Here is a 24597-nt window from a genome sequence, read left to right as displayed (position 1 = left end):
CCTCCATGGCAAGAACGTCCTTCCTCAGGTAAGGTGACCAAAACTGCACACAATACTCAAGGTGCGGTCTCACCAAGGCCCTGTACAACTGTAGCAAGACATCCTTGTTCCTGTACTCGAACCCTCTTGCTACGAAGGCCAACATACCATTTGCCTTCTTAACCGCCTGCTGCACCTGCATGCTTACCTTCAGCGACTGGTGCACAATAACACCCAGGTCTCTTTGCACTTCCCCTTCTCCCAATCTATTGCCATTCAAATAATAATCTGCCTTCCTGTTTTTGCCACCAAAGTGGATAACCTCACATTTATCCACATTATAGTGCATTTGCCATGTTTCTGCCCAATCACCCAACCTGTCCAAATCGTACTGGAGTTTCACGACATCCTCCTCACAGCTTACGCTCCCACCCAGCTTTGTGTCGTATGCAAATTTGGAGATATAACATCCAATTCCCTCGTCCAGATCATTAATATATATTGTGAACAGCTGGGGTCCTAGGACCGATCCTTGCGGAACCCCACTAGTCACTGCCTGCCACTCGGAAAATGACCCGTTTATTCCAACTCTTTGCTTTCTGTCCACCAACCAGTTCTCTATCCAAGTCAATACCTTGCCCCCAATCCCATGTGCCTTAATTTTGCACGTTAATCTCTTATGTGGGACCTTATCGAAAGCCTTCTGAAAGTCCAAATACACCACATCCACTGGTTCTCCCTTATCTATTTTACCAGTTACATCCTCAAAAAATTCCAGTAGATTAGTCAAGCATGATTTACCTTTTATAAATCCATGTTGACTTTGTCCGATCCTGTCACTGCTTTCCAAGTGCTCTGCTATTACATCTTTTATAATAGACTCCAGCATTTTCCCCACTAACGATGTCAGGCTTACCGGTCTATAATTCCCCGCTTTTTCTCTACCACCTTTTTTGAATAGTGGGGTAACATTAGCTACCCTCCAATCCATGGGTACCGTTCCAGAGTCTATCGAGTTCTGGAAGATGACCAGCAATGCATCTACTATCTCTAGGGCCACTTCCTTAAGTACCCTGGGATGTAGATTATCAGGCCCTGGGGATTTATCGGCCTTCAGTCCCATCAATTTTCCTAACACCATTTCCCTACAAATACTGATTTCTTTCAGTTCCTCCCTTTCATCAGACCCTATGTTCCCCGACATCTCTGGGAGGTTATTTGTGTCCTCCTTTGTGAAGACAGAACCAAAGTATGTATTTAGTTGGTCTGCCATTTCCTTGTTTCCCATTATAAATTCCCCTGATTCTGACTGCAAGGGACCTACGCTTGACTTCACCAATCTTTTTCTCTTCACATATCTATAAAAGCTTTTACAGTCAGTTTTTATGTTCCCTGCAAGCTTACTCTCATATTCTATTTTCCCTTTCTTAATTAATCCCTTTGTCCTCCTTTGTTGACTCCTAAACTGCTCCCAATCCTCAGGATTATTGCTTTTTCTAGCTAATTTATATGTCCTCTCCTTGGATCTTATGCTATCCCTAATTTCCCTGTTAGCCACGGTTGAGTCACCTTTTTATTTTTATTTTTATGCCAAACTGGGATGAACAAATTCTGTAGCTCATCCATTCGGTCTTTGAATGTTTGCCATTGCCTATCCACTGTCAACCCTTTGAGTGCCATTCCCCAATCAATCCTACCCAACTCGCTCCTCAGACCATCGTAGTTTCCTTTATTTAAATTGAGGACCCTTGTCTCTGAGTCAACTACTTCATTCTCCATCTTAATGAAGAATTCGATCATATTATGATCGCTCCGACCCAAGGGGCCTCGTACAACAAGATTGCTAATTAATCCTTTCTCGTTACATAATACCCAGTCTAAGATGGCCTGATCTCTGGTTGGTTCCTCGACATGTTGGTCCAGGAAACCATCCCGTAAACACTCCAGGAATTCCTCCTCCACAGTATTGTTACTAATTTGGTTGGCCCAATCTATATGTAGATTAAAGTCACCCATGATGACTGCTGTGCCCTTATTGCACGCTTATTTAATTTCCCTTTTAATGCCATCCCCAACCTCCGCCTTACTGTTTGGAGGTCTATAAAGCACTCCCACTAATGTTTTTTTCCCCTTAGTATTTCTCAATTCTACCCATACAGATTCCACGTCATCAGAGCTAATATCCTTCATTACAATTGTATTAATCCCTTCTTTAACCAGTAATGCTACCCCACCTCCCTTTCCTTTTTGCCTATCTTTCCTGAATATTGAATACCCCTGGATGTTGAGTTCCCAGTCTTGGCCATCCTTGAGCCACGTTTCTGTAATCCCAACCAAATCATATCCATTTACCTCTATTTGCGCAGCCAATTCATCCACCTTATTACAAATGCTCCTCGCATTAAGACACAAAGCCTTCAGGCTTGTTTTTTTAATGCTCTTAGACCTATTAGAATTATTATTTACTGTGGCCACGTTTGATTTAAACCGTTGATTTCTCTGACTGCCACTTTTGTTTTTCTCCTTCCTATCTTTTGCTTTTATCCCTGTTTCCCTTTCCTCTGTCTCCCTGCTCAGGTTCCCAACCCCCTGCCATTTTAGTTTAAACCTCCCCGAACAGCACCAGCAAACACTCCCCCTAGGACATCGGTTCCGGCCCTGCCCAGGTGCAAACCGTCCCGTTTGTACTGGTCCCACCACCCCCAGAACCGGTTCCAATGTCCAAGGAATTTGAATCCCTCCTCCTTGCACCATTCCGCTAGCCACGTATTCATTTGAAATATCCTCCTGTTTCTACTCTGACTTGTACGTGGCACTGGTAGCAATCCTGAGATTACTACCTTTGAGGTCCTATTTTTTAATTTACCTCCTAACTCCCTATATTCCGCTTTTAGGACCTCATCCCGGTTTTTACCTATATCGTTGGTGCCTATATGCACCCTCAAAGCCTCCTTGAAAAAGTGCAACATCCCCACCGACACCTGGGAATCCCTGGCCCAAGACCGCACAAAGTGGAGGAGAAGCATCCGGGAAGGCACTGAACACCTCGAGTCTCTTCGCCGGAGCAAGCGGAAGCCAAGCACAGGCAGCGCAAGGAGTGCACGTCAACCCAAGCCCCCCACCCACCCACCCCTTCAACCACCGTCTGCCCCACCTGTGACAGAGACTGTAGGTCCCGCATTGGACTCATCAGTCACCTGAGAACTCATTTTTAATGTGGAAGCAAGTCATCCCCGGCTCCGAGGGACTGCCTAAGAAGAATTCTGCTGCTGCTGATGGCCCACAGCGCCTCATGGATGCCCAGTTTTGAGCTGATAGATCTGTTCTGAATCTATCCCATTTAGCACGGTGGTAGTGCCACACTGCATGATTGAAGATCTTCTTCTGCCTGAAACTGTTACCAGTTAACTAGTTTCTGTTAACAGAAACAATAGTGCAAGCAGTATCTTTAATACCTCTTTAAATGTGAAGTGGATAAATAATGGAAAAAGATAAATTTAACCATATGGGAAAAGCACAAGGGAATGAAAGTAAGGGATGGCTCTTTCAAAGAGCCGGCACAGGCATGATGAGCTGAAAGACCTCCTCTGTAAAATTCTATGGGAGCAAAATTGAACATGGATGGGGGCGCACAATATGTGGAATTGCATGTGTCGTCCATTATACGACAGGCCTGAGGACTGGGCCAAGCTCTAATGTTGTCAGCCATGGCTCAGTGGGTAGCACTCTTGCCTCTGAGTTCCAGAAGGTTGTGGGTTCAAATCCTACTCCAGAGACTTCAGCACAAAAAACTAGGATTGACACTCCAGAGGAGTGCTGCACTGTTGGAGGTGCTGTCTTTAGGATGAGACGTTAAACCGAGGCCCACTCTGCTCTCTAAGGTGGATGTAAAAATTCCGATGACACTATTTCGAAGAGCAGGGGAGTTCTCCCCAGTGTCCTGGGACCAATATTTATCCCTCAGTCAACATTACTAAAACAGATGATCTGGTCATTATCACATTGCTGTTTGTGGGAGCTTGCTGTGCTCAAATTGGCTGCCGCGTTTCCTACATTACAACAGTGACAACACTTCAAAAGTACTTCATTGGCTGTAAAGCACTTTGGGATGTCCCGGGGTCGTGAAAGGCGCTATAGAAATGCAAGTCTTTCTTTCTTTTCTTCTGTGCTGTATCATTCTATGATTCTATGATATTAATGGAGGAACACTTAATGCTGTTGTATGATATTTTTTTGTTGGCTAACTTAATGAAGCCATTAACCTGTTTATTTTATGGGTTAGTGTCTTCACTACAATAGTAAATGAAACAGCGACGGCATTAAACATTTTAAAAAATTCGTTCATTGGATGTGGGTGTCGCTGGCAAGGCCAGCATTTATTGCCCATCCCTAATTGCCCTTGAGAAGGTGGTGGTGGGCCGCCTTCTTGAACCGCTGCAGTCCATGTGGTGAAGGTACTCCCACAGTGCTGTTAGGAGGGAGTTCCAGGATTTTGATCCAGCGACGATGAAGGAACGGCGACATACTTCCAAGTCAGGATGGTGTGTGACTTGGAGGGGAACTTGGAGGTGGTGGTGTTCCCATGCGCCTGCTGCCCTTGTCCTTCTAGGTGGAAGAGGTTGCGGGTTTGGGAGGTGCTGCCGAAGAAGCCTTGGCGAGTTGCTGCAGTGCATCTTGTAGATGGTACACACTGCAGCCACGGTACGCCGGTGGTGGAGGGAGTGAATGTTTAAGGTGGTGGATGGGGTGCCAATCAAGCGGGCTGCTTTGTCCTGGATGGTGTCGAGCTTCTTGAGTGTTGTTGGAGCTGCACTCATCCAGGCAAGTGGAGAGTATTCCATCACACTCCTGACTTGTGCCTTGTAGATGGTGGAAAGGCTTTGGGGAGTCAGGAGATGAGACACTCGCCGCAGAATACCCAGCCTCTGACCTACTCTTGTTGCCACAGTATTTATGTGGTTGGTCCAGTTAAGTTTCTGGTCAATGGTGATCCCCAGGATGTTGATAGTGGGGGATTCAACGATGGTACTGCCGTTGAATGTCAAGGGCCATGGTTAGACACTCGCTTGTTGGAGATAGTCATTGTCTGGCACTTCTGTGGCGCGAATGTTATCAGCCCAAGCCTGAATTTCATCCAGGTCTTGTTGCATGCGGGCATGGACTTCTTCATTATCTGAGGAGTTGTGAATGGCGCTAAGCACTCTGCAGTCATCAGCAAACATTCCCACTTCTGACCTTATGATGGAGGGAAGGTCATTGATGAAGCAGCTGAAGATGGTTGGGCCTCGGACACTGCCCTGAGGAACTCCTGCAGCGATGTCCTGGGGCTGTGATGATTGACCTCCAACCACCACAACCATCTTCCTTTGTGCTAGGTATGACTCCAGCCAGTGGAGAGTTTTCCCCTGATTCCCATTGACTTCAGTTTTACTAAGACTCCTTGATACCACACTCGGTCATATCAAGGACCTTGATGTCAATGTCGGTCATTCTCACCTCACCTCTGGAATTCAGTTCCTTTGTCCATGTTTGGACCAAGGCTTTAATGAGGTCTGGAGCCGAGTGGTCTTGGCAGAATCCAAACTTCGCATCAGTGAGCAGGTTATTGGTGAGTAAGTGCTGCTTGATAGCAATGTCGATGACACCTTCCATCACTTTGCTGATGATTGAGAGAAGACTGATGGAACAGTAATTGGCTGGATTAGATTTGTCTTGTTTTTTGTGGACAGGACATACCAGGGCAGTTTTTCACATTGTCGGATGGATGCCAGTGTTATAGCTGTACCGGAACAGCTTGGCTAGAAGTGCGGCTAGTTCTGGAGCACAAATCTTCAGCACGACATCCAGGATGTTGTTGGGACCCATAGCCTTTGCTGTATCCAGTGCACTCAGCCGATTCTTGATATCACCTGGAGTAAATCGAATTGGCTGAAGACTGGCTTCTGTGATGGTGGGGACCTCAGGAGGAGGCCAATATGGATCATCCACTCGACACTTCTGGCTGAAGGTGGTTGCAAACACTTCAGCCTTGTCTTTTGCACTCATGTGCTGGGCTCCACCATCTTTGAAGATGGGGATATTCATGGAGCCTCCTCCTCCCGTTAGTTGTTTAATGGTCCACCACCATTCACGACTGATCCATTAATATTGTCAATAGCAATTTCTAGAGTAATATTTTTAAACAAAGCACTTCTTTTACTGTGAGTCTGACCAAGTTAACATTATGAGGGGAAACCGTTTGACATTTACAGATGGACCTTTCCTTTGTGCATGCGAGTATGATGGAATAGATTTGCCTGCAACACTGATAATACCATCGCATATGCATCGTATGAATAAATAAACAGGCTCATCTGGATGCATTGGAATCCAAATTGGATCAAATTCAGTTTTTCTTTCCAAATAAACCACCAAGGCCCAATTTAGACCCGTTTAAATCCTGGCAGTTCTAAGTGAGGAGAACAGAGCTTTATAAAATCTTGTCAACACCCAGACGGCGTTGCAGCTTGTTCAAATATTTACATCAGATACACAGTTACAATCATTTTGCAATCTTTCAAAAGCAGAGATTAATTTTCTATTTAGGCTGTGCAGCGTAAGTTTGATGTTGCCCCATTTGAAGTGTTGAAGGAATGCGCAGTTGTTCCTTGTCGTAGAGCAGTGGTGCCCCTAACACAGCCAAAGGCTGCTTGTGAGGAGGCCAACTCTCTCTCGCCACGCCTGCCTCTCCCTGTGCTCCTGGGTCTGAATGCACAGCTCTGGAACGTGATGGAGCCAGGATTCTTCTCTCTTGTTATTCATTCTCAGGATGAGGACATTGCTGGTAAGGCAGGCATTTACTGCACATCCCTAGTTACCCTGAGAAGATGGGGGTGGGCCGTCTTCTTGAACCGCTGCGGTCTGTGGGAAGGAGAGAGGGAGATGCATTAATTTTTTTTTAATGTAAAGACCAGAAAAGTAAGAGTGATGCTCAAGCAAGTTATTTCTTAGGTTTGTGGTCCAAACAAAGCGTTATTAAAGGTATTAAGAACATAAGAACATAAGAAATAGGAGCAGGAGTAGGCCAATCGGCCCCTCGAGCCTGCTCCGCCATTCAATAAGATCATGGCTGATCTGATCCTAACCGCCAATCTACTATCACAGAACCATCCCCTGAATCTAACAGAATTAGACACACGAAATAGGAGCAGGATCAGGCTACACGGCCCCTGGGCCCGCTCCGCTACCCACAGGGCCATGTTCGACCGAACCTAGACTCATGTCCAAATTCCTGCCCGCTCCCCGTAACCCTTAATTCCCTTTACTTCTAGGAAACTGTCTATTTCTGTTTTAAATTTATGTAATGATGTAGCTTCCACAGCTTTTTGGGGCAGCATATTCCATGGACCTACCGCCCTCTGAGTGAAATAGTTCCTCCTCATCTCAGTTTTGAAAGAGCAGCCCCTTATTCTAAGACTATGCCCCCTAGTTCTAGTTTCACCCATCATCGGGAACATCCTTGAAGCATTTCCTCTGCCCACCTGGGGCTCTCTTGCTGTGCCGGAGCTCCGAATAGGGCGCTTGTTTTGGGAGTCTCGTATTGGGCATGTGGACAATGTGACCCGTCCATCGGAGCTGATTGAGTGTGGTCAGAGCTTCGATGCTGGGGATGTTGGCCTGAGCAAGAACACTGACGTAGTTGCGCCTATCCTGCCAATGGATTTGCAGGATCTTGCGGAGGCAGCGTTGGTGGTACCTCTCCAGTGCTTTGAGGTGCCTGCTGTACATGGTCCATGTCTCTGAGGCATACAGCAGGGCAGGTATCACTGCTGCCCTGTAGACCATGAGCTTAGTGCCGGGTTTGAGGTCCTGGTCTTCAAACGCTCTCTTCCTCAGGCGACCGAAGGCTGCACTGGCACACTGAAAGTGGTGTTGGACTTCGTTGTCGACGTCTGCCCTTGTTGACAGTAGGCTCCCGAGGTATGGAAAGTGGTCCACGTTGTCCGAGGCCTTATCGTGGATTTTGATAATCGGGGGGCAGCATTGTGTGGCGGGGGCAGGTTGGTAGAGGACCTTTGTCTTACGGATGTTTAATGTAAGGCCCATGCTCTCGTATGCTTCGGTGAAGGTGTTTACGATGGTTTGAAGTTCGACCTCCGAGTGAGCGCAGACGCAAGTATCGTCTGCATACTGTAATTCGATGACAGAGGATGGGACGACCTTGGATCTGGACTGGAGGCGACAAAGGTTGAACAGTTTCCCGTTTGTTCTGTAAATTAGCTCCACTGCAGTGGGGAGCTTACTGAGAGTGAGATGGAGCATTGCAGCAAGGAAGATTGAGAAGAGCGTTGGTGCGATGACACAGCCTTGCTTGACCCCGGTACGTACGTGAACTGGGTCTGTGGTGGAACCGTTGGTCAGGATCACGGCTTGCATGATTTGATGATGCCAAGGTTGTGTTTAAAAATCTTACAGATTGTCGGAGGAAGAGAATAGTGAGGGAGTTTTATTTTATTTGTTCCTGGGATGTGGGTGTCGCTGACAAGGCCAGCATTTATTGCCCATCCCTAATTGCCCTCGAGAAGGTGGTGGTGAGCCGCTGCCTTGAACTGCTGGAGTCCGTGTGGTGAAGGTGCTCCCACAGTGCTGTTAGGGAGGGAGTTCCAGGATTTTGACCCAACGACGATGAAGGAACAGCAATATATTTCCAAGTCAGGATGGTGTGTGACTTAGAGGGGAACTTGCAGGGGATGGTGTTCTCATATGCCTGCTGCCCTTGTCCTTCTAGGTGGAAGAGATCGCGGGTTTGGGAGGTGCTGCCGAAGAAGCCTTGGCGAGTTGCTGCAGTGCATCTTGTAGATGGTACACACTGTAGCCACGGTACGCCGGTGGTGGAGGGAGTGAATGTTTAAGGTGGTGGATGGGGTGCCAATCAAGCGGGCTGCTTTGTCCTGGATGGTGTCGAGCTTCTCGAGTGTTGTTGGAGCTGCACTCATCCAGGCAAGTGGAGAGTATTCCGTCACACTCCTGACTTGTGCCTTGTAGATGGTGGAAAGGCTTTGGGGAGTCAGGAGGTGAGACACTTGCCGCAGAATACCTAGCCTCTGACCTGCTCTTGTTGCCACAGTATTTATGTAGCTGGTCCAGTTAAGTTTCTGGTCAATGGTGACCCCCAGGTTGTTGATGGTGGGGGATTCGGCGATGGTAATGCTGTTGAATGTCAAGGGGCGGTGGTTAGACTCTCGCTTGTTGAAGAAAGTCATTGCCTGGCACTTGTTTGGCGTGAATGTTACCTGCCACTTATCAGCCCAAGCCTGAATGTCGTCCCGGTCTTGTTGCATGCGGGCATGGACTGCTTCATTATCTGAGGAGTTTTGAATGGCACTGAACACTCTGCAGTCATCAGCGAACATCCCCATTTCTGACCTTATGTTGGAGGGAAGGTCATTGATGAAGCAGCTGAAGATGGTTGGGTCGAAGACACTGCCATGAGGAACTCCTGCAGCGATGTCCTGGGGCTGTGATGATTGACCTTCAATCACCACAACCATCTTCCTTTGTGCTAGGTATGACTCCAGCCAGTGGAGGCTAGAGGCGCGGCTAGTTCTGGAGCACAAGTCTTCAGCATGATAGCTGGGATGTTGTCAGGCCCCATAGCCTTTGCTGTATCCAGTGCGCTCAGCCATTTCTTGATATCACGTGGAGTGAATCGAATTGGCTGAGGACTCGCTTCTGTGATGGTGGGGTCCTCGGGAGGAGGCCAATATGGATCACCCACTCGGCACTTCTAGCTGAAGATGGTTGCGAATGCTACTGCCTTGTCTTTTGTACTCACGTGCTGGGCTCCACCATCATTGAGGATGGGGATATTCATGGAGCCTCCTCCCGTTAGTTGTTTAATGGTCCACCACCATTCACGACTGGATGTGGCAGTACTGCAGAGCTTTGATCTGATCCGTTGATTGTGGGATCACTGAGCTCTGTCTAAAATGAGGAGTTTCATAGCTTTGACCTCTTCGCAATAAAAAGAAAAAGACTTGCATTTCTATAGCGCCTTTCACGACCACCGGACGTCTCAAAGTGCTTTACAGCCAATGTAGTACTTTTTGAAGTGTAGTCACTGTTGTAATGTAGGAAACGCAGCAGCCAATTTGCACACAGCAAGCTCCCACAAACAGCAATGTGATAATGACCAGATAACCTGTTTTTTGTTATGTTGATTGAGGGATAAATATTGGCCCCAGGATACCGGGGAGAACTCCCCTGCTCTTCTTCAAAATAGTGCGCTGGGATCTTTTACATCCACCTGAGAGAGCAGACGGGACCTCGGTTTAACGTCTCATCTGAAAAACGGCACCTCCAACAGTGCTCCGACACTCCCGCAGCACTGCACTGGAGTGTCAGCCTAGATGTTTGTGCTCAAATCTCTGGAGTGGGACTTGAACCCACGACCTGTGTGACTCAGAGGCGAGAAGTGCTACCCACTGAGCCACAGCTGACACCCAAAAATGGAGTTGGGGAGGAGACAGTGCAATGGGTATTGATTTCAACACAGTCAGGATGTAGTGATGGAAAAGGAGTGTGTAGAATTCCGTATCTGGAATTTAGAAGAATCAAAAGAGAAAGCTACATATCAACATTAACCAGAGTAGTATTGATTAAATGGAGACAAGAAGCATGGAGGGAGAAGTTGAAGGCTAGAGCTAACGTGATTGCCTATCAAATAAAACATGTTTACATTTGTTTGCAAAACTAAATCTCTCTGTATTTGATCACCACAGTTTGTAAATATTAATATATTGTGTAGATGGTAAATCATATATTCCAGCCCATTATTGTATGTTAAGGTTGCAGTAATTAGCTTTTATCTTAAGTATGCAAGTGAAACAAATGTATTGGAATGTGTAATTTTCCAAGGGTTATTATGTTGGCATGAACCTTGAAGCTGCCTCTCCAGCACACTGACAGCAGATGGACTGGGAAGATGGGACCCAGCTGTTACTGTGTTACTGACGGACTCCTGCAACGATTTTGTTCATTTACAATTTATCAGACATTTCTGTCACATCCGCAAAAGGCTGAACTATTCCCACACTTTGGAGTCGAGATGAGGTATTTCTAGCTGGTTGAGCCAAAAACCTGTCTCCTACCATCTGCTTTAGCAGGTTCACGAATTGTAGATAATAAGTTATAAAGTGTCCCATGTTAATATGTTTATTATTGGCCTGCTTTGAGTACTATTACTTTTCTCAACAAAACACACCTGCGATTCGGCTGCTTCCCCCAAGCTCACGTCATATGACCTCATTATATTTTCAGCATTGTGATTTTTGCATTCTATGTGGGTCAATATTCTCCCCGTGAGCAATCAGCTCATTACACATCAGTGCAACAAATTAATTGTAAAGCTTTTACCTGCTTACATCAAGAAATTCATAAACTATAATCATGGTAAACTGTGATCAGACATTCTGTTGGGTGGTGGTCTCCAGCTCTTGAAGTCTTCACCATGCAGTGAGAATTGTCGACACTCGCTAACCATGAAGGGCCTTGTAATGTCTTCTTGGTGTGGTTGCACCTGATTCATTTGGATTGTTATTCTCATCCAAGTGAGGGATGGGGGGGGGGGGTAGAAATTGACAGTGCGATAACGTCAAATGGATGATAGTGAATCGCTTGCATTTATTTCCACGGTAGAAAGGGTGGGGAATGGTGAGATACCTACTTCATTTCATGAGCAAGGACTAACTACAACACTCAAAGAGATGATTTACCTTTTGTACATCCTATGTAGTGATTGACTACAACTTACTCTCACACCTACACGGGATTTAATGGATAATGGGGTTAGTAGGGAGAGCATTCAGTACGAAAATGGATACGAGAAATAATAGAGGATAACAAAATTAAAACAAAGTAAGATAGGAAAATGAAAAATAACAGGAGTAAAACCATTAGTGCAACCAGCAGAAATATAGAGCAGAGACAGTGAGAGGAGATTTGATAGAGGTGTTCAATATCAGGAGGGGTCTAGGCAGAGTAGATAGAAAGAAACTGTTCCCATTGGTGGAAGGGTCGAGAACCAGAGGGCACAGATTTAAGGTGTTTGGCAAAAGAACCAAAGGCGACATGAGGAAAAAAAATTTACGCAGCGAGTGGTTAGGATCTGGAATGCACTGCCTGAAAGGGTGGAGGAGGCAGGCTCAATCGTGGCTTTCAAAAGGGAATTGGATAAATACCTGAAGGAAAAAACTTGTCAGGGCTATGGGGAAAGGGCGGTGGAGTGGGACTAGCTGAAGTGCTCTTGCAGAGAGCCGGCACGGGCTCGACGGGCCCAATGGCCTCCTCCTGTGCTGTGACCATTCTATGATTCTACAGGGGCAAAATTCGTGTTTGCCAGCAAAGTGCAGTTAACGGTCACTGGAAATGGCCGCAACATTAACCACGTGAAATTGGTCTGGGGGGTATGGAGATAGGTGGTGCAGCGCTCACCTTCCATGCAACGGTATCCTGGGGGCATTGCTGGAGGGACACGGGATGAAGTTCCTGTCCAGGTCCGGCGTTGCAGCTTCCCACAGCCAATGGGAGCGAAGCTGTGGAGCTCGCAGGGAATTGTGGGCAATGAAGAGGTCTGAGAATTAAAGGGGCCACGCACACTGAAGCAACACAAAATAAAATGTAGTGAATCCATACATTTTTCAGCCCTTTCTGCCTTTTAAGAAATATTCAATATTTAAAAGAAATTCCAAATGTGAATATTCAGCTGTTAAAGCTGAATTACCTTCCTAACCTCAACATATGGGAAAACTGCCTCAGCACTAACACAAATGGCTCAGCAAGCCAGGGAAGGGGCACCCAGGGTCTCGCATGCAGCACCCTAGCTTTGTGCAGGGGGTCAACACTGCAAGAGCGGCCCTCTACCCACAGGGGCCAGGAGGCCCTCCAGAAAGAACAATGTGAGAGTACATCACTAAGGCCGTCACTGCCAGCAGTGTCACCCCCTACCACCTGGCTCCAGTGCCCAAAGAAGCTTCATGACCTCAGATCACTGGTCAAGGTCAGTGAATGCATCTTCAAAAGCCGCCTCCTACCTACTGCACCAGTAGCCTCACACACTGCTCAATGCGGGACCCCCAATCACTCACCTACCAACAATCTGCACCAATGACGAGGCACATCTCCCATTCCTAGCCTCACCTCACCCCCTTGGAGGAGATGGTACAGGCCATACTTTGCAGGGGCATGGCTGAGCCCTTAGCCAGCGGTGGGGCTGAAAGGATACAAGATGCCGGTATCATCGCACGTTATCCTCCTTCTGGCATGCCTCTTGCTTTCCCGCCCTCCCATCAGCACAACTCCACCCTTGTGCCTTCCTCATTTCACACACCCAAGAAATGTAGCCTGCCCAGCCAGTGGGTCAACAAGAAGAGGCAGCCTGCCCAGCCAGTGGGTCAACAAGAAGAGGCAGCCTGCCCAGCCAGTGGGACCGCAGGCAGATGATTCCATCCCTGATATCCCGGCCACAAAGGGGCTGTCTGGGAATCATCCTTCGTCTGATTCCTCCTCTTCGGCTTCCTCTTCTGCGTCTTCTTCTTCCCTCTGCGAGCAGATGCTGTAAATGTGAAATGACAGCATAAAATGCTGGGAAAACTCAGTTGGTCAGGCAGTGTGTCGACCTGAGACGTGAACTCTGTTTTTCTCTCCACGGATGTTGCGTGACCTGCTGAGTAGGTTTAAGGAGCATCTTAAAGGAGGAGAGAGAGGTAGCAAATTCCAGAGCTTAGGGCCTCGGCAGTTAAAGGAACGGTGGCCAATGGTGCAGTGATTAAAACCAGGGATTCTCAAGAGGCCAGATTTAGAAGAGCGCAGATATCTCGGAGGGTTGTGGGGCTGGAGGAGATTTCGGAGATAGCAAGTGGCGAGGCCATTGAGGGATTTGAAAACAAGAATGAGAATTTTAAAATTGAGGTGTTGCTTAACCGGGAGCCAATGTAGGTCAGCGAGCACAGGGGGTGATGAGTGAAATAAAAATGCTATAATATATCTTGAATTATAACAAAGTAAAGATGGTTGGTTGAACGATATACAAGGATGTTAGAATTCAGATAAAACTGGACGTGAAATAAGAATTGAAAATGAGTGCATTCAATGAGGGTAACTTTAACCCGCCCAGCGAGACACTGACGGGATGGGATCAGTTGTCCTTTTGCACGCCACTCAATTTTACTTTCCATTGACTTGATTGGGAAGTAAAATCAGGTGGGGTGTAATATGGGAATGCTGAAGTCCGCTGATGACGGCTGTTAAGTTAAAGTTTATACCACTAGCTTCAAAAGAAGTCATTTTAAATTTCACCGGCTGGTGAAAAATTGTCGAAAGTGAATTGGTCGCGCGTTTTACACCTCACCCTCTTTTCTTTATCATCGAAGTTAAAGTTAAAAAACCCTCCAAACTGAAATAGACAGGTAACCTTGCTCCACCCCACTCTCACTGGGGGGGAATTTTTCGGAGGCCAGGGGGACACGTTCGGTGGTGGGCTGGGTGGAGAAAAAAAAATGTTGACAGCGGGTTGGGAACCCGCTGCCAACCCGCCACCACGTTAGTTTCCCAGGTGTCGAGTCTGTCAGCGCTGAACAGACCCGACACCAAGCGGCGGGGGAGGCAATTTAGTTTATTAAGAGCTTGTTAACAGGCACTTAAAAACAATTTTAATCTCACCTCTAGATTTTAAGAGTTCACCCACGGCTTCCCCGCTGCTCGGTGATCACGTCAGGTAAGGAGGTCGGGTGTTGTGTCAGCATGGGATGATTTCTTAACTTGACAGCTGCAAATCTTCTATAAAAGCTCCTATTTCACAGCTGTTCACTTTCCAAGGTTAGAAGCTGTTGCTTACTACATTTGGAAGGCAGATTGAGCTTTATGCAGGTTGCAAGTGTTTGGCAAACTCTGTATCACCTCATTGGAACAACCTCTCTCACCATTGACAGATCACTTCTGTCATCTCAACTTCACCTGCCATCTATTCCATCAGCATTGGTGCCCTTGAAACTATCTCACCTTGGTCCTCAGACTCCCACCACGATCAGCCCCAACACCAGCAGCACCAGGCACATCAGCAGCACCAACAACAACAGCAACCTTCTCCGCAATCAACTGATGCTGCACAGGACACAGGGCATCAGCACTCGACCACAATGCTGCCCGGGAGGCCAGGGATGGCTGTACACCCTGACTGCCACACGATGCGCCAGGTTGGCACCACCCCACACCAACACCATAAAGCATCCCTACAATGCCCAAGCCATTCCTTTCACACTCACAACCACTGTGGGGGGGTACCGTTGTGTCTCACCATTCACTGCAACTCACAGAGGTGCAAGCAAGGGGAATTTTGCCCCCACCATTGTTTATGTCTCTATAATTTTTCCACTGGTGTTGCTTGCAGCCGTGTCCTGGAGATTAACCTTCAATGCCTGGAGACTCCAGGGCAATCCTGAGGGTTTGCAACCAGAGCCAGTGCGTGTGTGTGTTAATGTTTTAGTGGACCTCCTGGAGCATTGCTCACAGCGGTCAAGCAGGCAATTAGATGGAGAAGACATCATCAGAGCTCACTCTGTGGATGTAGAATTCCGGGCAAGCCTTCTGAGAAATGTTCCTTATAAGCCCGAGGTATATATGTGGAACATTCACATAATTTTGAGATGGTAGAAGACCACATGGTGTTGAACTATGAGAGAAGAAAAGGAAATAAACCAAGAACATGGAACAGAAAATATTAACTTAATGACTAATTATGTACTGTAATATTTGGATGATTAAGCAAATTTATTAAGTGTTTTTGTTTCTTAATTTGTCTTGCTGATTTTCACTTTTCTGTCAGGGTTTCAGACCATGTGTTACATTAATTTGTCCGACTGCGGTGATCTCATTAAGATGCTCCAACTGATTCAGTGGGATCTGACTAATGCAGTTCTGTAGGATTATGTTACATGTGCCAGTATAAATAGCAAATAAAAACTATTAGAAAATGAAACCGTGTATCACAGAAGTTAAAAGTAACAGTAGAGCAGGTCTAGAAAATACTGTCTGAAGAGAAGGTCTATCTTAAAATTATTGGCCCTGAAACTGTACGCTGTCGCATTCCCCTTTCAAATGCCTGGCAAGTTCAGGATTTCCACATGCACTTGCGCATGCACGAAATCCGGAACTTGCGGCCTGTCCACGTAGGCGGGGGCCACGAGAAAGCAATTGCTGGTGCAGAGTTGGGCTATTTGCCCAGCGACTGGCCAGTAATCGCCCACGTAAGTCTTACGGTTGACGCAAGCAGGCGCAGGGCCTGTTTGCATCCACGTAAGGGGATATCTAAGACTTAAACTAAACATTTTCATATCCTAAATTATGCACATACACTGTATTAAATGTGTTTATGCAAATATTGGCCTGGATTACAGTTTTAATGATGTATGAAATTATCAAAAAATTAAATTTTTATTGAGTTTGGTGGAATGAAGGTAATTATGTTTAGAATTCCAATTCTGTAAATTGTATCATTTTTACATTTCCAGATTCCATTGCATCTTATTAGGGGATTCCCTTCGTAAATGATTGAAATGGAATTCTCCTTTGTCATTGGAGGACCAGGCCCATGCACCGCCTGCATTCCTGGGATCCAGGGCCATTACGCTGCCCTCCACCGCGAGGTCCGAGACCACAACTCTTCGCAGTCTGGTCGCCAGCAGGTAATTTTGTAATTGTTTCGCGAGTCGGAGGTCTACTCCGGAGGTAGGCCTTTGACCACAATTTCTAGCCTATTATCTTGGTTTCACTGTTTCTTCCTCTAGTTTCTCTCCTACCTTCAGTCATGCCCTCTCCAAGCTTATCTTGTCCACAAGACCCACCTCCTGCTCGCTCGACCCTATCCGCACCAAACTGCTGACCACCCAACTTCCCTTCATGGCCCCCCATGTTAGCTGATATTGTTAACAATGCCCTCTCCTCAGGTATTGTTCTCCTCCCTTTGGAATCTGTTGTCATCAATCCCCCTACTGAATAAAAACACCCTAGACCCCTCTGTCCTTGCAAACTACCGTCCCATCTCCAACCTCCCTTTTCCCTCAAAAGTCCTTGAATGTTTCGTTGCCTCCCAAATCAATGCCATTCTTGAACCCCTCCAATCAGGTTTCCGTCCCCGCCACAACACTGGAACAGCCCTGATCAAAGTCATAAATGACATCCTATGTGACTGTGACCTTGATAAACTATCCCTCCTCGTCCTTCTTGACCTGTCTGCAGCCTTTGACATGGTTGACCACCCAATTCTCCACCACAGCCTCTCCTCCGTCGTCGAGTTGGGTTGGGGCTGCCCTCGCCAGGTTCCATTCCTATCAATCCAGAGAATGACCTGCAATGGCTTCTCTTCCCGCTCCCGCACCATTACCTCTGGAGTTCCCTAAGGATCTATCCTTGGCCCCCTCCTATTTCTCATCTACATACTGCCCCTCAATGACACCATCTGAAAACACAGCAGTTTCCACATGTACACTGACGACACCCAGCTCTACCTCACCACCACCTCTCTCGACCCCTCCACTGCCTATGATTTGTCACACTGCTTGTCCATCATCCAGTATTGGATGAGCAGTATTTTCCACCAACTAAATATTGGTAAGACCAAAGCCATTGACTTCAGTCCCCACCACAAAACTCCATTTCCTCGCCATCGACTCTGTCTCTCTCTCTGAGGCTGAACCAGAGCATTCAGAATCTTGGCATCCTATTTGATTCGGAGTTGAACTACCAACCCCATATCCACTCTATCACCAAAACCACCTATTTCCACTTCCTAACATCGCCTGTCTTTGCACCGGCCTCACTTCATCTGCTCCTGAAACCCTCATCCATGCCTTTATTACCTCTAGACTCGAATATTCCAATACTTTCCTGGCTGGCCTCCCACCTCCCACCCTCCGTAAACTTGAGCTCTACCAAAACGCTGCTGTCCGTGTCTTAACTCGCACCAAGTCCCGTTCACCCATCACCTCCTGTGTTCTCTGACCTACATTGGCTCCCAGTCTGGCAATGCCTCGATTCTCACCCTTGTTTTCAAATCCCTCCATGGCCTCACCCCTCCCTATCTCTGTACCCTCCTCCAGCCCTACAACCCCCTGAGATCTCTGCGCTCCTCCAATTCTGGCCTTTTGCGCATCCCTGATTTTAATCGCTCCACCATTGGCGGCCGTGCCTTCAGCTGGCTGGGTCCTAAGCTCTGGAATTGTTAAGTATGTGTATTGTATTGAACAATTAACACAAAGACTTAAACGTATAACTCAAACAGGTCTTTACTGGTTGGAGGTAGGGACTATACATAGGTCTTTACTTCATGCCCACAGGCGGGAACTGAGGGGGATCAGTACCCACAGTACTATTTATACCCCTATGGCCAGGAGTGGTACTGCGTATCACTACGCCCAACAAGTAGTGCAGTCCTGTCCATAGGTTCAAAGTAGCACACATATTACATACACAACATTCCTCCCTTCCTAGCTTTACAGTCATCTCCCCATTTAACATAACGTAATAACATATATACATATATAACTTCAGGTTTACATAACAGAATAACATAGATACATAGATAACTTCATGTCAAAACAGATCACAGATTCAGTCTCTGCGGAAAACAGTTCACAGATTCAATCTCTGTGGTGTAGTCGGTTCACGTTGCTGGAGTGACTCATTCAATAGTCCTTCCATGGATTTAACAGTTTGAACTTCCGAACTGAATTGGCTCCGTTCGGAGGGACCACGTGTGTGATCTGGTAGAGGTGATAATGGTTCAGATGGGTCATCTTCTGTTTTTACTTTTCCTTTTCTGCTTCTTGGAGACTCTCTGGGCTCCATTGTCAGCTGCCACAGCTGCCAGCTGCATGCGCAGTTCCTCCTTCTCTTCCTCCTGTTTCCGTCGTAGAGCCAGCTTCTCCCGATGTTCCGTAGACTTTTGGTGCTCCTCCATGATTTCTGCACTTTGGGAGTCGAAGTTACAAGCTGGGCAGGACAGGACATCGTAATATTCGGTGTCGTCCTGAGCTAGACCAGTGAGAGGGTCGTCTATTTCCTCCATACCTAGCTGGACGTTAGCCAGCTCTTGTTCCAAATCCAGACATCTTTCCTGAAGAGACTTCTTCATGTGTACCTCTGCATCCAGCTTTTTCTGGGCTTTCAGCAAGTCGTTTACTAGTGACCTCATTTGTGATTTTAATACTTCAACTTCCTTTGGAGATTGATTGATCGGACTATGCAATCCCTCTACCGGAGCAGCTGTTTCAGCGGTCTGTTGTTCTACGTTGACGTGAGTCAGCGTACTTTTGGCATCCAAGGGCTGCTCTGTTGCAGTCATCTCAGTCTGTGTTGCCACCTCAGCTCTTCCAATAACCTTTGAGAGCTCCGAACCCCTTTCGTTTGAATATTGAAGTTCATGTTCAAGTTTTTCCCATTTCAGAGTCCTGTCCTTCAGCATATGCAGGAGTTGGCTGACCGTTAACTCCTCTGACATCAGACGTTTTGTGTGCTCCTGCTCCATCAGCTGCTTCTGTTGTCTTTCCAGATTCTCCAACTCTATATCAAAGAACTCTTTCGTTGCATTCAACTCTTGCTCAAAACGGCGAAGCATTTGTTCTAATTGCTGTTGTAGTTTGACATGGAGTTGAGTTCGAGCCCGGTGTCCCTCAGAAATGGGCACATCAGTAGACTTGCCAGACTCAGAATCCACAGTTAAACTATGTTGTTGTTGCTCAGTGGAATTCTGTGCTGAAACTTTGTCTTTTGCACCTGAGTTGGGCTTACCATCATCCGTTCCAGAGTCTGGGCCGACTATCTTCACCGAGTTCTCACTCGTTATTGTTTGTAGGAAATGCCAGTCCCTATTCATTTTCCTAATCCACTCCCGTCCTAGTAGTGGAGGACCTCCTTCAGATATCACATATAAGTCCATTATTTGACTGTCTTCGCCCTTGTGGGCCACTGCAACCTCTATTTTCCCGATGGGGTACACTCTTTGCCCCGTGTATGTTTTCAATATAATCCCCGTATCCTGTAGGGGAATATGTTGGAATAACTTTCCGTAATCTTTCTTATTTATGACCGTCAATGCCGATCCAGTGTCCAATTCCAGTTTTACTTGGACTCCTTCTATCTGAAGAGTGACCCAAATTGTCTGGAGGTCTGCACCCTTACCAGCGTTGAGTACTCTTAAGCTAGCCAGTTCATTACAGCTTAAGCTAGCCAGTTCATTACTGCTAGCGTCTGAATCGGACTCCTGTTCGGTCACCTTGTGTACCTTTGCGTATTTTCCTTGCGGTGACTTCTTGTTGCTGGTCTTCTTCCCTGACCTGCATACTCTAGCTATATGTCCAAGCCTACCACAAGTTCTACATTCTTGGTTTTTAAACCAACACTGGTTCTGATCATGCGTTGTCTTTCCACAACGATAACATTTGCCAGAACTCACACCCAATTTGTGTGCACTGAGCTCCGGTGACCGTAGCTGCATTACTGCCGTGCCTCTCGCTGCGGCTTCGTGTGCTGCTGCCATAGTGACCGCCTTCTCAAGCGTCAGCTCATTCTCCTCGAGCAGTCGCTTTTGTGTATCCTGTTTAAATAAACCACACACAAATTTGTCTCGTAGTGCATCTGTCAATCCCGTTCCAAACTGGCAATATTTCGCTAATTTACGCAATTCCAGCAAATATTCAGCATTGCTTTCATGCTGTAGCTGCCTTCTGTCGTAAAATTTAAATCGTTCCGCTAGCATCAGCGGCGTGGGGTTTAGATGATCTTTCAGGACAGTAACAATCTCATCGAACGTCTTATCCGCCGGTTCATCTGGTGATAACAGGTTTTTCAATTGCCCGTACGTCTTCGCACCCATTAAATTTAATAATGTTAGAGCTTTATCTTGGTCACGAATTTTATTGGCCTTACAATAATTTTTTACTCTTTCAACATATATGGCCCAATCTTCGAGGTCACTATCAAAGGTGCTAATATTCCCGTGTTTAGGCATTGTAGATTTGCAATTTCTCAGATTTTATTTTCTTTACTTGTTATCAAAGATGGCGGCTTCCCGCTCTTGCCGTCGTCCTCCGCCCACAAAATGGCGGTTTTCCCGCGCTTGGCGGTCTTCACCCGTCCCCCGACGCCGTCTCCCTTCAGCCCTCGAGTGCGGCCCTTATCTTCGCCGCGATCGATAGCCCGCGCTGTGCACCGCGACTCTCGCACCTTGAGCTTCTGCAGCCGCCGCGCCTTTCAGTCCGAGTGCGGCTCTTATCTTTGGTCCCGATCGCTGGCCCGGCTGCGCCCCTCACTTCAAAGCGGCCCGGCCCTTATCTGCCGATCGCTATCGCCCTACCTCTCTCTCTTCCCCAGTCCTGTCTTTACTCCGGTTCACAAGCTGATGGAGGCTTCAGGGTCCTAATGCCTGTCGCTTCCAGTCGCTGGAAGCTGTCAGGATTTCTGCTGCCCTTCAGTTTTGAGTGGGGTGTTGAGGATTGAAACCTCTCTTCAACGTCCTGTCTTTGGACGAAGCCGCCTGGAATAACTGCCGCAGGGTAAGAGCCTGACTCGTCGCCAGTGTTAAGTATGTGTATTGTATTGAACAATTAACACAAAGACTTAAACGTATAACTCAAACAGGTCTTTACTGGTTGGAGGTAGGGACTATACATAGGTCTTTACTTCATGCCCACAGGCGGGAACTGAGGGGGATCAGTACCCACAGTACTATTTATACCCCTATGGCCAGGAGTGGTACTGCGTATCACTACGCCCAACAAGTAGTGCAGTCCTGTCCATAGGTTCAAAGTAGCACACATATTACATACACAACAGGAATCCCCTCCCTAAACCTCTCCACTTCTCTTCCTTTTTCTCCTCCTTTAAGACGCTCCTTAAAACCTACCTCTTTGACCAAGCTTTTGATCATCTGCCCTGATATCTCCTTATATGGGTCGGTGTCAAATTTTGTTTGATAACGCTCCTGTGAAGCACCTTGTTGTTGTTGTATGTAAAATACTATTAGAATGATTCAGTTCAGTAATGAAATGTAAGCATTAACATTTATACCAATTTTAATGAGTTATATCTAGGCTAACAAAAGCAATGCAATCTTGTTAAACATACCAGGAGTGATACCAGGAGTGATTACCAGGCAGTAATCTCATCCAGGGGTTCAGATCTGAACCTTGACATAGTACACCCTTCGAATGACTTCTATTCATGCATTGATTTCCTTTTTTAACAAGCTATACTGCGGAGTTTATGGGTCAGTTTTATTGCAATTTATTAGGCTAGAAACTACTGTCAGCGATGCTAGTGTATAAGAGCTTAATGTGCTTGTATCAAATTCCCCTTCCACTATTTTAACAGAGGCATTAATCCAATTAAAATAATGTCTGCAGCAGTAATTTCTAGGGTTTTTTTTTGGCCATAGTACTCTTTCACTGTCAGTGTACTGTCTGTAGTTGATGTATAATGATAGCTGCACTAAACTATTAACAATTGGGTTGTAACCACTTGCATATATTGAATAATGATCAGGAGTTCGAGGTGCTGTCTTTCAGATCCGATGTTGAACCGAGGCACTGTCTGCCAGTTCAGGTGGATGTACTAGATCCCATGGCACTATTGGAAGAAGAGTAGGAGAGTTTTCCCAATGCCCTGGTGGGAACCCAAAAAAATAGCTTTTCCGCTTTGCTAAGATTAATCTGGAGGAAATTTTGGCTCAACTAAGTCTTGATGTTGGACAAGCAATTGGAAGGTGTGACAGCAGATCCCTTCAACTGCCTAAATCGCCAACTACCTTTTTATACTTTTCTTCCACATTCTAGGACTTGGCAATTTCAAATAACAGTGTTCCAGCTTTTGAAATGATTCGCTGATTGGCTTGCTGCATTCGTAAAGTGCTGGGAGGATATATTAGCAAGCAACGCAAATCACCCTCACAATAACCTTCTTGCTTGTTCTCAGCTGATATTGCATTACTCAAAAACGCAAGATAAATGAAGACAGATGAAGAAGGAAATTCAGGCCCTCTTAGTTTTTTTCTGTGGTGGATGAACGAACAGTCCCTGTAACTTGAATGAAGCTAAAGGCTTTGCTTGCTCTGCCCTGCCAGGAAGGCCATTCCTAATGTTGATCACACTTTGCATGATAAGGTTATCTCTGGCATCAGTCCTACATTTTCCTTTTAGCTGCAGTAGCCTATTTGCTCTTGGTCTAGGGTCTTGGCTTACCGTGAAGTAATGAAATAGGTTTACTTTATACTGTTTTAATTACACCTTGCATAATTTTCCAGAGTCATTGGGGGAGAAATTCGGTATCGCCCCGTTTGGGGCGCAATTATCGGCCGGGCGCAAAGTTTAGTGCCTGGCGCTAATTATCACCTCTGACTTCAAACTTGGCTTCTATCGCCCTTGGAGGTGATTGGAGCGCTAAATCAGGCACTGCACACCTATCTTAAGGCGCAAAGGCCGAGGAGCGAGGCGCTACCTCAGAGCGCTGGCGAAGCTCATGTGATGTCAGTTAGCGATGGAACACAGACACACTGGCGCCGGCCAGTTCTTAAAGGGGAGGGTCGATCTTCCTCTCCAGCCACACCCTGCTCATTGGAGCCTTGAATCTCGGCCTGGAAAGACCTGTGCCTACATTTTCCAGCCAAGAACTATGGAAAGGGTGAGAGAGCGATCTCAGCGCTTCAGCAAGCGGGCCTTGGAGGCTCTGGTTGGCGCGGTGGAGTTCAGAAGATCTATACTCTACCCTGAGAGTGGCAGGAGGCCTTTGCCGCGCGACTACAGAAGAGTGTGGAGGGAGGTGGCTCAGCACGTCTCCTCCAGGAGCAGTGCCCAGGACCCATACTCAATGTCTCAAAAAGTTCAACGACCTCACTCGAGTTGTCAGGGTGAGTGGCTTTTTTTCAATACCTCTCCATCCCTCCATCTCAACCTCACTCTATGGCCAGAGGGTCTTAAAACCCCAATGCCCAACACTCATCCAACACCTATGGTCCTCTCATGAAACACACATGCACATTCCACACCTTGCATACAGTAAGGACTATTCAACTATGGGAGGCACATCAGGCAAGACCATGGCTGTATATTTACTCAGACGCCGTCCTTTTTCTTGCAGGCCAAGCTATCTCATAATAGGAGACAGCAGCAACGGACAGGTGGAGGGCGGCCTCAGCTGCAAGCCCTCAGCGATCTTGAGGCACGCGTCCACAGGATTGTGGCAAGCCGGGTGATCAGTCTCGTCGCTCCTGGAGAGGTTGACCCCGATCGGGACAGCAATGGTAAGTTCATCAGCTTTCTCTCCCCTCTCATTCCACTTGTCCCTCACAACACCAGCCTTTGACACTTTCAATCCAACTTACAAATCGCTGCAGTCCTTCCTCCCTTACTGCCCCCCTGTCCTCATGCTAAAGCCACTCTTGTACCTCCCTGCTTTCAGATGATGATTCACCAGCTGAGGAGACGGGCCCTCAAGCTGCCAGTGGGAGCGAAGCCGCAGGCGAGGAGGAAGAGGAAGCCGGAGCATCAGCGCCACCCTCTCCCGGGGAAGCCCATGCTCACACTGGGAACACGT

At 46.9% G+C, this 24597-nt stretch overlaps 1 long non-coding RNA gene across 1 annotated transcript in view; it reads left to right on the top strand.

Moving 5' to 3' along the window:
* Positions 1-6596: 6596 nt before the first annotated feature.
* Positions 6597-24597, top strand: part of LOC147103452 (uncharacterized) — a 36749-nt gene continuing 18748 nt past the window's right edge. The window contains exons 1-2 of the long non-coding RNA XR_015072968.1: positions 6597-6802; positions 16524-16697. This is a non-coding gene — a long non-coding RNA (uncharacterized LOC147103452). The remainder of the gene's footprint in view (positions 6803-16523; positions 16698-24597) is intronic.

Source organism: Somniosus microcephalus, chromosome 20, assembly GCF_052327205.1.
Source record: "Somniosus microcephalus isolate GS21.2 chromosome 20, FLI_Smic_1.0, whole genome shotgun sequence".
Lineage (NCBI taxonomy): Eukaryota > Metazoa > Chordata > Chondrichthyes > Squaliformes > Somniosidae > Somniosus > Somniosus microcephalus.
Note: the sequence above shows the minus strand (reverse complement) of the source record. Positions and strands in the feature narration are given on the sequence as shown.